This window comes from Carettochelys insculpta, chromosome 1 (assembly GCF_033958435.1).
Source record: "Carettochelys insculpta isolate YL-2023 chromosome 1, ASM3395843v1, whole genome shotgun sequence".
In the NCBI taxonomy this organism is placed as follows: Eukaryota; Metazoa; Chordata; order Testudines; family Carettochelyidae; genus Carettochelys; species Carettochelys insculpta.
Window position 1 is genome coordinate 218,854,963 of NC_134137.1, and position 12,074 is coordinate 218,867,036.

The 12,074-nt window shown below is 38.2% G+C and overlaps 2 protein-coding genes across 8 annotated transcripts in view; one reads left to right on the plus strand and one right to left on the minus strand.

Moving 5' to 3' along the window:
- CMSS1 (cms1 ribosomal small subunit homolog) overlaps positions 1-12,074 on the plus strand; it is a 422,380-nt gene that overhangs the window by 53,421 nt on the left and 356,885 nt on the right. The gene's annotated exons all lie outside the window — the stretch shown is intronic.
- The window catches only part of FILIP1L (filamin A interacting protein 1 like), a 377,577-nt gene that overhangs the window by 50,353 nt on the left and 315,150 nt on the right, over positions 1-12,074 (minus strand). The window lies entirely within an intron of this gene.

Consider the following 12,074-nt stretch of genomic DNA (forward strand, 5'->3'; position numbering starts at 1 on the left):
TAGAGTATAAAAGACTAAATTTTGTCTTTGGTTTATAATCAGAATTATTAAAAATACATGAAATGACTGAACTGGCTGAGTGTATGTCATGTTGATGAAGTCTCACAAAACATGCAAATTCAGGTCACTATCAGAAGTGCAAGCCCTGTAAGTTATCCATGGGTATAGTATATTACTATTCTGAAAGACTATCTCAGACATGCTTCCTTAGATGGTTTCTGCAAGGATAACTGTTCCTACTTTGTTGATTGTTTTGTTCCATTCTATAACATGTAGATCCATGGATGTGTCTTACATGATGCTTTTGTTACTCCTTTATCTTTCTAGTATGTGATTCATCAGGAGCTGTGCTGATATTTTGACCAGCACTGAACATAGTTATGCAAGTACCCCAATATAGCAAAAAGGACTTAAGTTTAGCTAATATTTTTAGGATGACTTTGAAAATGGCTATTTTCCAACAATAATTCATCATGTTACTCAGAAGAGACTGGTTGGCCATAAATGTCATTTTCCCACAGCATTTCCAGGAACTAGATGTTCTCTGAAGCAAATTTAACTTGTATTACATAGAAATAAATGAGTAGGCCAAATTCTCAGCCATTGACAGAATGGGTGGCGTGATTATGTATCTGTTGTAGGCTGCTGAATGTATGAACTGTGGCCCTATTCACATACACCTTCAGTGGGCCCTTATGTACTATGAGGCTAAAGCAGCGATCCTTCAGCTGTGTTGGTGGCAGGCTCCTGTAGCTGCCTGTGTCAACCTCTAGCTCTCATGATTACTTGCAGTAAGCCATTACATTAGGTATTCGTGTTAATCTGGGTATGGTTTCAGCGTATGCAGATACTTTATTTGATGTACATTTGTAGTGAAGTTTATTTTATTTTGGTCAGATATAGTGAAATTGAATTGATTAAAATAATTTTTTTTGTTGATGCTGAACATGGGTTGAACCTCTCGAGTCTGGCACCCTTGACACCTGAGCGGTGCTGAATGAGAGAATTTGCCGGACCACAGGAGGTCAGTACTGTCTAGCATGTTACCATCACTTCCATTGCTTAGTGGGGGTCTTAGAAGACATTTAGAGGTAAAATACAGCTAAACAGCGGTACAGAACATTGAGAGCCAGGACTGTTGCCTGTGAATAAACTTTATGGGACCATGGGAAACTTGGACAAACCCATGGTAAGTGGTAATCCAGCTAACTAAAATTGTGCCAGATTACAGATGTTGCCAAATGAAAGAGTGCCAGATTAGAGAGGTTCAACCTGTATTCTGAAATTTTATGATCAAGACTTTACAAATAAACAAAAGACCCTAGTAAATATGGTTTACGTAAATGGCCTAGAGTTGTTTTATAACATAATCAAAGGTAAATCAACTATATTTACAGTGGAAAAAATGCTTACACATTTCACTTTTGATCTCATCTGAAATTATTTTCATCTATGCCCAACAATGTGAATCCATCCATTTCTCACTAATGTGGCAATCTGAACTGATCGCAGTGTGGTATCCCTGACGTTATTAGTCAAGCCCACTTTGAAGCTGTCAGTGATGCAAACTGACACCTTCTAGGCCCAGTTTAGAGTGTTTAGTTTAAAAAAAATACGTTATCATTCTCCCAAAAATTGCTTTTTTGCTTCCAAGTGCAATTCAAGTTGTGATGGGGTGATTGGATACCTGGAGAACAACCTCTCTGTCGAGGATCTTCTCCAATCTCTTGAGGTCAGCTGAATCATTCTTGTTAAAGATCTTTTGAGCTGAACAAGGTAACTGAGGAAGAGCAGAAACTGCAGCATATCCTGGTTCACTAGAACCTGAGTCTGTTGACCATAAGCCTTGGACATGCCCATACAAATATTTCCTGCCTCAGTCTCTGGTCTGAGGGGCTGATTGTGAGACAGTCATGGCTGTTTTAAGAGCTGATTGTAGAATGTGAGCTGTTGATATTACTCAGTGAATCATTAAGGACCATAATGTAAATGTGACTGAGGGCTATTTGATAAATTTAAATACCTTGTCTAACAACGTGGTGAAGAAAAATAGTTCAGTTGAAGTAACTATTCTTAATCTTTTAATTAAAGCAGGGGTTATGGGTTCTGAAAGGGGGGTCATGACCCATCAGAGATCATGTAGGGGTTGTAAGTTGTCTGGCTTCACCCCAAAACCCAATTTTGCCTCCTGCATTTATGATAGTGTTAAATAGAAATAAATGTGTTTTTAATTTCTAGGTAGCCTTATAAGCTTTAATTTATAACCACTCATAGGCTTGCAGTGTAAAAGAGGTCACCAAAACAACAGTTTGGGAGCTACTAGACTAATATTGAATGGCAGATCCCAAATATTGAATGACAGATCTGTCCAGACTCAGCAAGAGAGTGTGGAATAACAACAAGCTGTACACTCACACCAAAACACAAGTCTACAGAGCCTGCATCCTCAGCACCCTCCTTTATGGCAGTGAGACTTGGACCCTGTGTGCCCGCCAGGAAAAGAGGCTGAACGTCTTCCACTTGCGCTGCCTCAGGCGCATCCTTGGAATATCATGGAAGGACAGAGTGACCAACACCGCTGTCCTTGAGCAAGCTGGAATCCCAACCATGCACACCCTCCTCAGGCAGCGTCGACTCCGCTGGCTTGGCCATGTCCACAGGATGAACGATGGAAGGATTCCAAAAGACGTCATGTATGGTGAGCTAGCCTCTGGCAAAAGACCCCCCGGACGCTCCCAGTTGCGTTACAAAGATGTCTGCAAGAGAGACCTCAGAGAGGTAGACATCGAGCTGGACAACTGGGAAGAACTAGCAGACGACCGCAGCAGATGGAGGCAGGGGTTACACAAGGGCCTTCAGAAGGGCGAGTTGAAGATCAGACAGCTAGCAGAGGAGAAGCGAGCGCACAGAAAGCACAATAAGGACTTGCCAGACACCCACTACATCTTCAAGAGATGCAGCAAGGACTGTCACTCTCGTGTGGGTCTTTATAGTCACAATAGATGCTGTAAATGAAGTCTTAAATTGAAACTTTAAAGGGCGCGATCCATAGTGTGTGTAGACTGAAGGATGCCTACTACTAAATCCCAAATAACTCCATCATGATATAGAGAGGTATTCCGTCAAGTGTAAGAATAGGCAGGTGTATAAAATGAGCAGGAATACTAATAGGAAGTGGCAGCTGAGGCAGATGGTGATGAAAGGTGAGAATGGTAAGGTGCTCATGAATAGGGAAAAGGTTATGCAGCAATGGATGAGATATCGCACCGATCTGTTCAGGGTACAGTTGGACCCGAGTGTCTCAGAGGGACTGATCAAAGAACTGAAGGAGGTCTCTCCACCAAGAATTGAGAATGAGGCTGATATTTCAAAGGAGGAAGTAGAAAGAGCAGTGGAATGACTAAAGAACAACAAAAGCCCCAGAAATGGTAAGATTGTGGGAGAGATGATCAAATATGGCAGAGGAGTTATGATTCAGGATATACACCGACTATGTAATGTAGCATGGAAAGAAGGGAAGGCGCCTAAGCGATGGACAAAATCTGTTCTAGTGACAATACACAAGAAAGGAAGTGCATTGGAGTGCAAGAACTATAGAATGATTGCCTTAACAAGTCATCTAGGCATGCTGCTGATGATATTGACGGTGTGACTGAGATTGTAGATAGAAGACCATCTAGCAGATCAGCAAGTGGGATTCAGGAAAGATAGAAGTATCATACAACAGATATTGGCACTAAGATTGATAGTGGAGAAAGCGCAACGAAAGAACAAGAACATATACACTTGCTTTGTCAATTTTCAGAAGCTATTTGATAGTGTAGATCAGTAAGTGACTTGAGCGGTGTTGGAGTCAGACAGAGTGGATAGCAGACTGATACGGTTATTGAAGGATATCAATGACAATACAAAGGCAGTGGTGAGAACGTGATGAGAGATGGGAGTTTGGTGTAGAACGAGTAGAGGTGTGAGACAAGGAGATCCAATATTGCTGAGTATCTTCATCATAAACCTAGAGAGAGCGATGGACAAGATCAAGGAAGAGGTAAAAGGGATATCTGCACAGGATGAGAATCAACAACTTCAGGTTTGTGGATGATATAGTTAAATTAGCAAGAATGGTATAGGTGCTAAATGAGGAAGGGAAGTGGTAAGGACTGATTATGACCATTGATAAAACAAAAACAATTGTATTTGGAGATAAGGCAATAGGAAGAAAGATCAGTTTAGACAGGATTGAACTAGAGAACCTAGAGAAATTCACATATTTGGGAAACAACATAACATGATCTAGACTGTAATAGGGAAATAGCAACTAGAATAGTGAGAGCAAGAGCAAGTTTTGAAGATGATGGATAAGATCTGGAAAAGCAAAGCGATTGGCTTAGGAACAAAGCTGAGTTGTCTTGAAAATGTGTGTATTCAGCAGCACGTTGTATGGATGTGAGACGTGGGTGATAATGAAAAATTCAAAGAGAAGGATATTGGCATTTGAGGAGTTGTTATAGGAAGATACTGAGAATAAGATGGGTGCAGAAGGTCACCAATGAGGAATTATAAAGGAAGATACAGCCCGAAGAGAACCTACTGCAGAAGGTTATTCAATGGAAGTTACAGCTATTTGGGCACATCTTCAGAATGAATGATGAACGAAAAATCAGTTGGTTTGAACAAGAGAGGCAGACCTCAGAGAGAATATGTAGATGATATATAATAGATTGTTGTGGCACTAGTCTACAGAAATTAAGCCTCTCCACGCTGGACAGGGAAAGATGGAAGGAAATAGTGAGGGAAGCATCAGACACCAACAGGCGCTGAGCCCATGGTGATTGTTCATGATGATGATGATGACGATATCCGAAAGGTGACTTTTTTTTCTTGTGTAGCAGAATTGGGTATTTCCAGTTACTCGATGTTTTACTGCATTTGCCTTCAAATTCTCTACTTTAACATGAAGGCCAGAGTTGGAGATCCTTTTTGCCATACATCCCTTTGAAATGTGAACAGGAATGTGTTTCTAGAATCTGTCTTCGTCACTCAGCTGTTAGCAGTGGCTAACATGCTTGCTTTGTATTTCCTGCAGACTTGTGTGTGTGGGGGGGGTTTAAAATTGGTAGGGTGAAAAAAGTGGATTTACTGGTTATAGCGATATTCATTGTGGCCAATAGTTTCTTAATGTAGTTTATAACTGGTCTATCAATTTAACGTCTTGAGAGAGGATTCAGTGTTGGAATTCGTTCTTGATAAATGCAAAGCAATGCACATGGACTAATATAATCCCAACTATACATACAAAATGATGTGATCTAAATTACCTGTTACCAATCAAGAAAGCAATCTTGGAATCCTTGCGGACAGTTCCCTAAAAATATCTGTTCTCAATATTGAGTGTCAGCCTCAAAAACTAACATAATATTGGGATTACTTAGAATGAAGTAGATAATAAGACAGAAAATACCATATTCCCTCTGTATAAAGTCATGGTGTGCCAACATCTTGAATATGGTATACAGATCTGGCCACCCCGTCTAAAAATTCTGGATTTGGAAAAGGCATAGAGAAGAGTAAAATAAATGATTGGGGTAAGGAACAGCTTCCATAGGAGGAGAGATTAAAATTCGGGGACTTCATAGGTTGGAAAAGAAAAGACTAAAGTTTGGGGAAGCATGTCAGAGGTCTCAGTCAGGAATGGTGTTGGGGGGGAAAAAGAATACGGAAATGTTATTTACTCCTTCACTAACATAACACAAGGTCACTCAATGAAATTCATGGGCAGCAGATTTAAAACAAACAAATGAAGTAATTTTCTTCACAGTCAACCTGTGGACCTCATTGCTCAGGAGATGATGGTAAGGCCCAACTATAACATGGATCTCAGAAGAACCAAATAAGTTCAAGAAGAAGAGGTCCATCAATGGCTATGAGCAGGAATGATAGCCCAAGCGTCAGAAGCTGGGAATGGGAGACAGGATGGATCGCTTGATAATTGCCCCTTCTTTTCATTCCTTCAGAAGCACTGGGCATTGTCTGCTGTTGGTCAAAATGAACCGATGGTCTGACCCAGCATGGACAGACTGATGTTCTTATATAGAACCCCGATATATCTGCTTACCCTGCTGCAGTCCACTACATCCCACTCCCTTCCCAGAGCTGAGAGAGAGCCAGGAGTTCTGACTGTGTGTTTCTCTCAGCAGAGTTAGTAACGAAGCAAGAATGTACATTAAATTTTTAGCCTAGCCAGGATCCTTTTGTGACTTGCCAAGGGGTGTCAGAATGTGTTTCGTATTAGAGATGAGTAGATCTAATATTTATTTAATTTTCCTTTACACAGGAATTAGATATAGCGTTCCTTTCAGCTAACTGATAATTTATCTGCTGCAAAACGAGTTTTCAAATGCCTCAATAGCCCCTGGAAAGAGGTGATGTGTGGTGGGCAGGATCCAGTTTTCTATTTAGTATCTAGTCAGCATGCTCAATAACTATGCTGAAGTTACTGTCCTCTGCTCCTCCCATCACAGTGCATACAACCCCCCACCCCAAAATTTGAAATAATGCCCCTGAAAGACAACCATTTTAAAGAAACAGTGAGGTTAAAAACAATTTGAAAGTAGTTTTTGTCAATATATGCTTAATACTAAAGATTATTAAAAAGAAAAGAATTTTAAAGCTCTAATCTACTTTTTGCTGTTTATGCAGTTCACCTTTTGCATTTTTCTCAGGACGGCCACATATGCTACTGAGGGCAGAGCTTGTCTATGTGACCCTGAATTCTGACTATGGGGGATGTCACAGCAGCATGCTGCACTGTAACTGTCCTGCCTGGATGTAGTTCGCATGAACTGAAAGGTACCTAATTCACGTGAACATAGTTCTGACACTGTTAATGTGAGCTAGGTATCTTTTCAGTTCATGCCAACAGAATACACTCAGGCACTTACACCATATGGGCTGCAGTTTGCAGTGCCATAGTCCACTCTGTGGCACAGCGTAAGTGTAATCTCAGTTTCTGTTGCATTTGTAGGAAGTTTTCTCTTTTTTATTTGTCATGCACAAGTAGCGATATTTGCTTTGCGAACACGGAAGAAGTTTATTTAAAAAGTCCACCTCTTTACACTGAATTCTAAAGAAACTCCATTGAAATGTCTGGGTTAAGACATATCTTTGACATTGGCAGATTATATCTATGCTATTGTTCCTTGGCAGCCCTGTGGGAGCCTACAAAGGAAAACTGAGCTGGATTCGTATCTTTTAGAATTTTTCAATATTAAAAAAACGCCATTGAAAAAATTTATCCAGAAAGGTGTTTTTTGCTTTATATTTTTGAAAGCTGTAGTACTGTACCTAGAGACCCCCATTTGGATTGGGACCTATTGTGCTGGGAGCTGTCCCAACACAGAAAGGGACATTTTAGCTCTTCTGGCAGACTTAAAGGATGTCCTTGTGGGATCAGGGAGGGTTTGTTTTAATTTTTTTTTGTTTGTTTTTTAAGGAAAACCCACCAAACTGGTCACAGAAGCTTCTAAAGGTCCAGAAACACACAGTTCTGATGATAAGCAATCAGGTTTTACTTTCCAGGACAGAACAGTGCTGCACTCTGAAAGCTAAATTTTTGGAAGTAATCACTTATTTTGGGTGACCCTTTATTTTGGGTTCTAGTTTTCTGAATGGCTGAGCACCCACAATTCCAACTTGTCACTATGGACTGCAGTTGTTCAGCTCCCCCACACATTAATCTGTTAGGTGACTGTGTTCTGCTCTCTATTTCTTACTCTATTCTGGGGAAGTCAACTGACTGTATGCTTTTTCTGAAGCTGAACTAAAAGGGGCAACACATTTTTCTAGCACATGCATGATGGGACATGCACAGAGAGTTGACCTCGGCGGCAGAAAAGGGCACAGTGCATTGTACACCTGAATGAGCAAGATAAAAGGAATCTTTTTTTTTTTAAATAGTTTGATTGTTCAGCAGTTTTTAATGAGATTCATCCACTTCATTTATTTTTTTTACAGGATTCTGTTATGACATGCTTTTATCTTTTATGCCTTAATGTAGCGTTTGTAGAATCTAATCTCTTTCTAACCTGTTGCTTGAAGTTTTCTCTTCCTTTCTCATTTCCCTCTTCTTCCTCCTCATTTTCTTCTCACACTTAACTGGAGGTAAGGTGGAAACAGCACTGACAGGGAGCTTGATCTTTTTTTTGGATTAGTTGCAGACTGGTGATTACTGATCATTACCAAAAATATTTTAAAACTTTTTCTCCTGAGTCCATGAAGTTTGGGAAAGACAGTGCTAAAGGCTTGATCCTGTATCAGCAGTCAGTCAATGGAAGTTTTATTATTGACTTCAGTAGGAACAATCTGGGCCCTGAAAACTCAGACAAAACCACTCTTGTCTTATTCAGAGAAAACGGTGACAGTTGTTAATTTAAGAGCTTAATCCTTGTAGGTGCTGAGTGACTCAGCTCCCACTGACTTTCCTAAAAGGGCCTTAAATTTGGAATTTTTTGCCACCGCTTCATACCTACCTGCAAATGAATAGTAAATGATTTGCGAAGAGTCAGTGGTTGAACTGACCAGCCTATCAGCGGTATCAAACTACCTAAGAGGAGTTGCAGGAATTCCACTCAATAAGAGAGGCAGATGGACATAAACAGTTCAAAATCATTCACATCAGCAGTATTGTATAGTGTTAACGGTCCTACCAGTTGTGTTAGGTGATAGGTGACAGCATTTAACTGAACTTTTAAAGAGTCACAACTTAAAAACTTAAAGCTACTGAAGGTTTAATTTTTTCTACAGTATAAAATATTTGGCGTACTATCTTTCATATAGCAGATTTTAACTGTAAATTCATCAGTATTGTTTAGTTAGTGCTATACACAGGAGTTGACAGAAGTTGCTTGCAGAATAATTAATTGCAAAAGAATGTACAAAATCAGTAACCTTTCAGTTTTCCTTTAAATATGTTTGGCACAGATCTTTATTTAAAAAAAAAGTATCGACATACTGAGAATTTGTACATAATAGGTGAAATTAGGGTTGGGTTTTCTGAGTCTTTTTGCAGAATCCATTATGAAAATCAGGGAAGTGTTGGTAATTAGCAGAGTCAAGCAGTGATTTGATTTATCTGGAATTGATTGAGTGGAGGAAGATTAAAAGAGCTGGAAAATCAGTTTTGTTTTGTTTTTTTTTGTTGCAGATACAGAAAAGAGGACCATCATGCATTTTTTTTCTTAGAAACTATATTTCATACAACTAATGAGTTAGTGTTAGTCTTAGTCTTAGTTATAGTCTGTTAATTTTTCACATTGTGTTGTAATGCTTCCTACCCTAATGCATTTAAATTAAGAACTGTACTTTTGATGACTATTAGTCAGATGTCTTCAATGCATTCTTTAGGCAATTAATTAAAATAATAGTTACTGATTTGGAGAATAGAAAAAAAGATAAATATGGCATCTCTGACTTCATATGAGATCATCCCCTGATGGGCTGTATTCTAGTTAAATAAATTTATATTACATTGAAAGCCACTCTAGGTAGTGAGAAGTAATTCACGCTTGCTTGCAAAAAAAATAATAAAATGGGGGGAAAGGTGCAGACCAAAGAGCTGTAGATATGTAAATTCAGTGGGTCAGATTCCTCATTCTAAATTCAGTGAAGTTTTTTCCAGATTTATGGCAGTATAAATCAGAAAAGAATTGAGTTAAAGTGCAAAATAAAATACTTCCTCTTAAAACTTTTTTAAAAAAAGAAAAAAATAGGCTGGTACAGGTGTTAATGGATGCTATGATTTACATCAGGCTTACTGCGGTTTATAGGAGAGATGATACTGTGGGTATTGCTGAAACAGTAATTCTTGGTTTCTCTTTCCCTCCTCTGTCCTGATCAAAAGAGCTGAACAGTCTCTTTCCTATGGGTGAAATGTTGCCATTTCCAGTAGCCTTTATCAAGTAGTTTTTCTATTGCATATGGAATATTTCCATACAACTGAGTTGTCTATTGTTGTTTCCTTATCAAAATTTTGTAGAATCTCTTGTTTTTGACTAAATGAGCAGTTTCTGGGAATCTGTTACTGGACTCTGCTTTTGGAAGTCTTTTTTTTTTGTTTTGTTTTTTTTTCTTTTCTTTTTTAACTTCAGTGAATATTTCTCCTTTGTACATTTGGTAATTGCATTATTTAATTTACTAAGTCATGCATTAAGTTAAATCTGTTGGGCATTATAATTAGGGAATATCATTACCTCTCTGTTGTGTTAAACAAATATTGTAGGGCAGAGGATAGAAGGCCACAGGTATGGTGCACACATACAAAAAAAATTGTAGGGATTAAGACAATGGAATCTAAACTTTTATTTTAAAATAATTAAACCTCCAGTTGTTTTGGTTGCTAAGATTCTTTTCACTCTGCAAGTCAGTATAGCATTTTCTTGTCAGCTGTGCAGCCAGCAAGGCTGACAGCATCAAAAGAGATCTGAATGCTGTCTGTTGATTATAATAGGGATTATCTTGAAAGCAAGGATGAGAGAGATTATTACTAAAATACCAATGCTAGTAATACATAAGTACCAAATTACCATTGAAATTAAATTTCAGTTTATAAATTTAGTTGTTGAATGTGTCTGGAAAATTCCAACTGACACAATGTTTTGTCTAAAAGAAGAACATATTGTAATGAATATGTTAAGACAATGTTTTACTCTTTCAGTCAGCCCTCATTCTTGTTCTGTTGTGGGAAAAAGAGATTCTTTAAAAAATTCTTAACAGTATTTTTTGTTGCTTGTCTCAAATGCCACATATAGCTGATAACGTAGCAGTGGTCATGGATGCAATAGGTTTCATTCTTTTAGGTATACTGCCAAACTAGAATCTTGCAGGATTTTCAACATTTCCTAAAATAAAAACTAATCTCTGCTGATGTTTATGCAGACTCCTTTTAATCCTGTGGACAGTTAATAGTTACTTTGAAAAAGTACTGAATATGGGTTTTGGTTTACTTGCTAGGTTAATGTGTAGGATGTGTTAATCTGACTTTATATGTTTTAGAATTTAGTTTACTCATTCAGTTAATTAACTGTGTAATAATGAAAATGCAATGTACATCGGGGACATGATCCTGCAAACATACGTGCTTTAATCTGTGCTTGCCTGTGTAGTTAATTGCTAGCACTGAGATTAAGACTGAGTAAGGATTACTCTTGTGAGTAACAGATTACAGGTATGTGTCCATAGACATCTAAGTCAATAGAGTGTATTTCTGTAGGATGCAGCCATCAAACACACTGTCATGTTAGAGCTTGATTTTTTTCAACATACTGAGCACTTCCTGAAAAGTGCTGAATGCTCTCAACTGCTGAGTTTAGGACCTTGCACAATCAGCCCTGGAAGGTAGTGAATTACCTCCAATTTTTAAAGCTTCATCACTTGCTAGATGGCCAATAATTAAAAGTCTTATTACAAAGATCTGACATTTACTCCCTCTTTACAATTGACATTTGCACACAAGATGCAGAAGAGGGAACTAATGTGTTGGACTTGAATAGATTGTATAAATTAAGTTAATGGAAGGTTTAAACAAAATGTAACCTTATTACAAAAGAGTACTCCCAGCAATAGTTCAGCGCTTTTGAGTACAATTTAAATGCCTCTCAGTAGTCTACAAAGTAAGATGTTCAAAAGTACAAATAAAGTATACATGTATGTATGCATGTCTTTTAGTATGTAGCATGCACGTATAAGCAAACCATATAAAAATAAATTTAGTAGCTCTATTTAATGTATTACAATACAGTTGGATTCTTTCCACAGTTTAAAAGCAGTCATTATTTTGTCCAGCCCATTTGGAAAGTGTGTGTAATTCATAGCTTTCCCCCTGCCCGCTTACCATTAAATAAATGCTTCATCTGTTGCATCGGGAGGATGTTTTACTTAAAGAAAAGACAAATGTCCCAGAATTGTTTCTGTAATTATGCTAGTTTTGAGCTACAGGGCACATCTTCTGAATCCAGTGTTTTGGAAATAATTATTGATGCTGATGGTTTTTGTTTTTTTTTTTTTTAAACAAGAAATGGCCA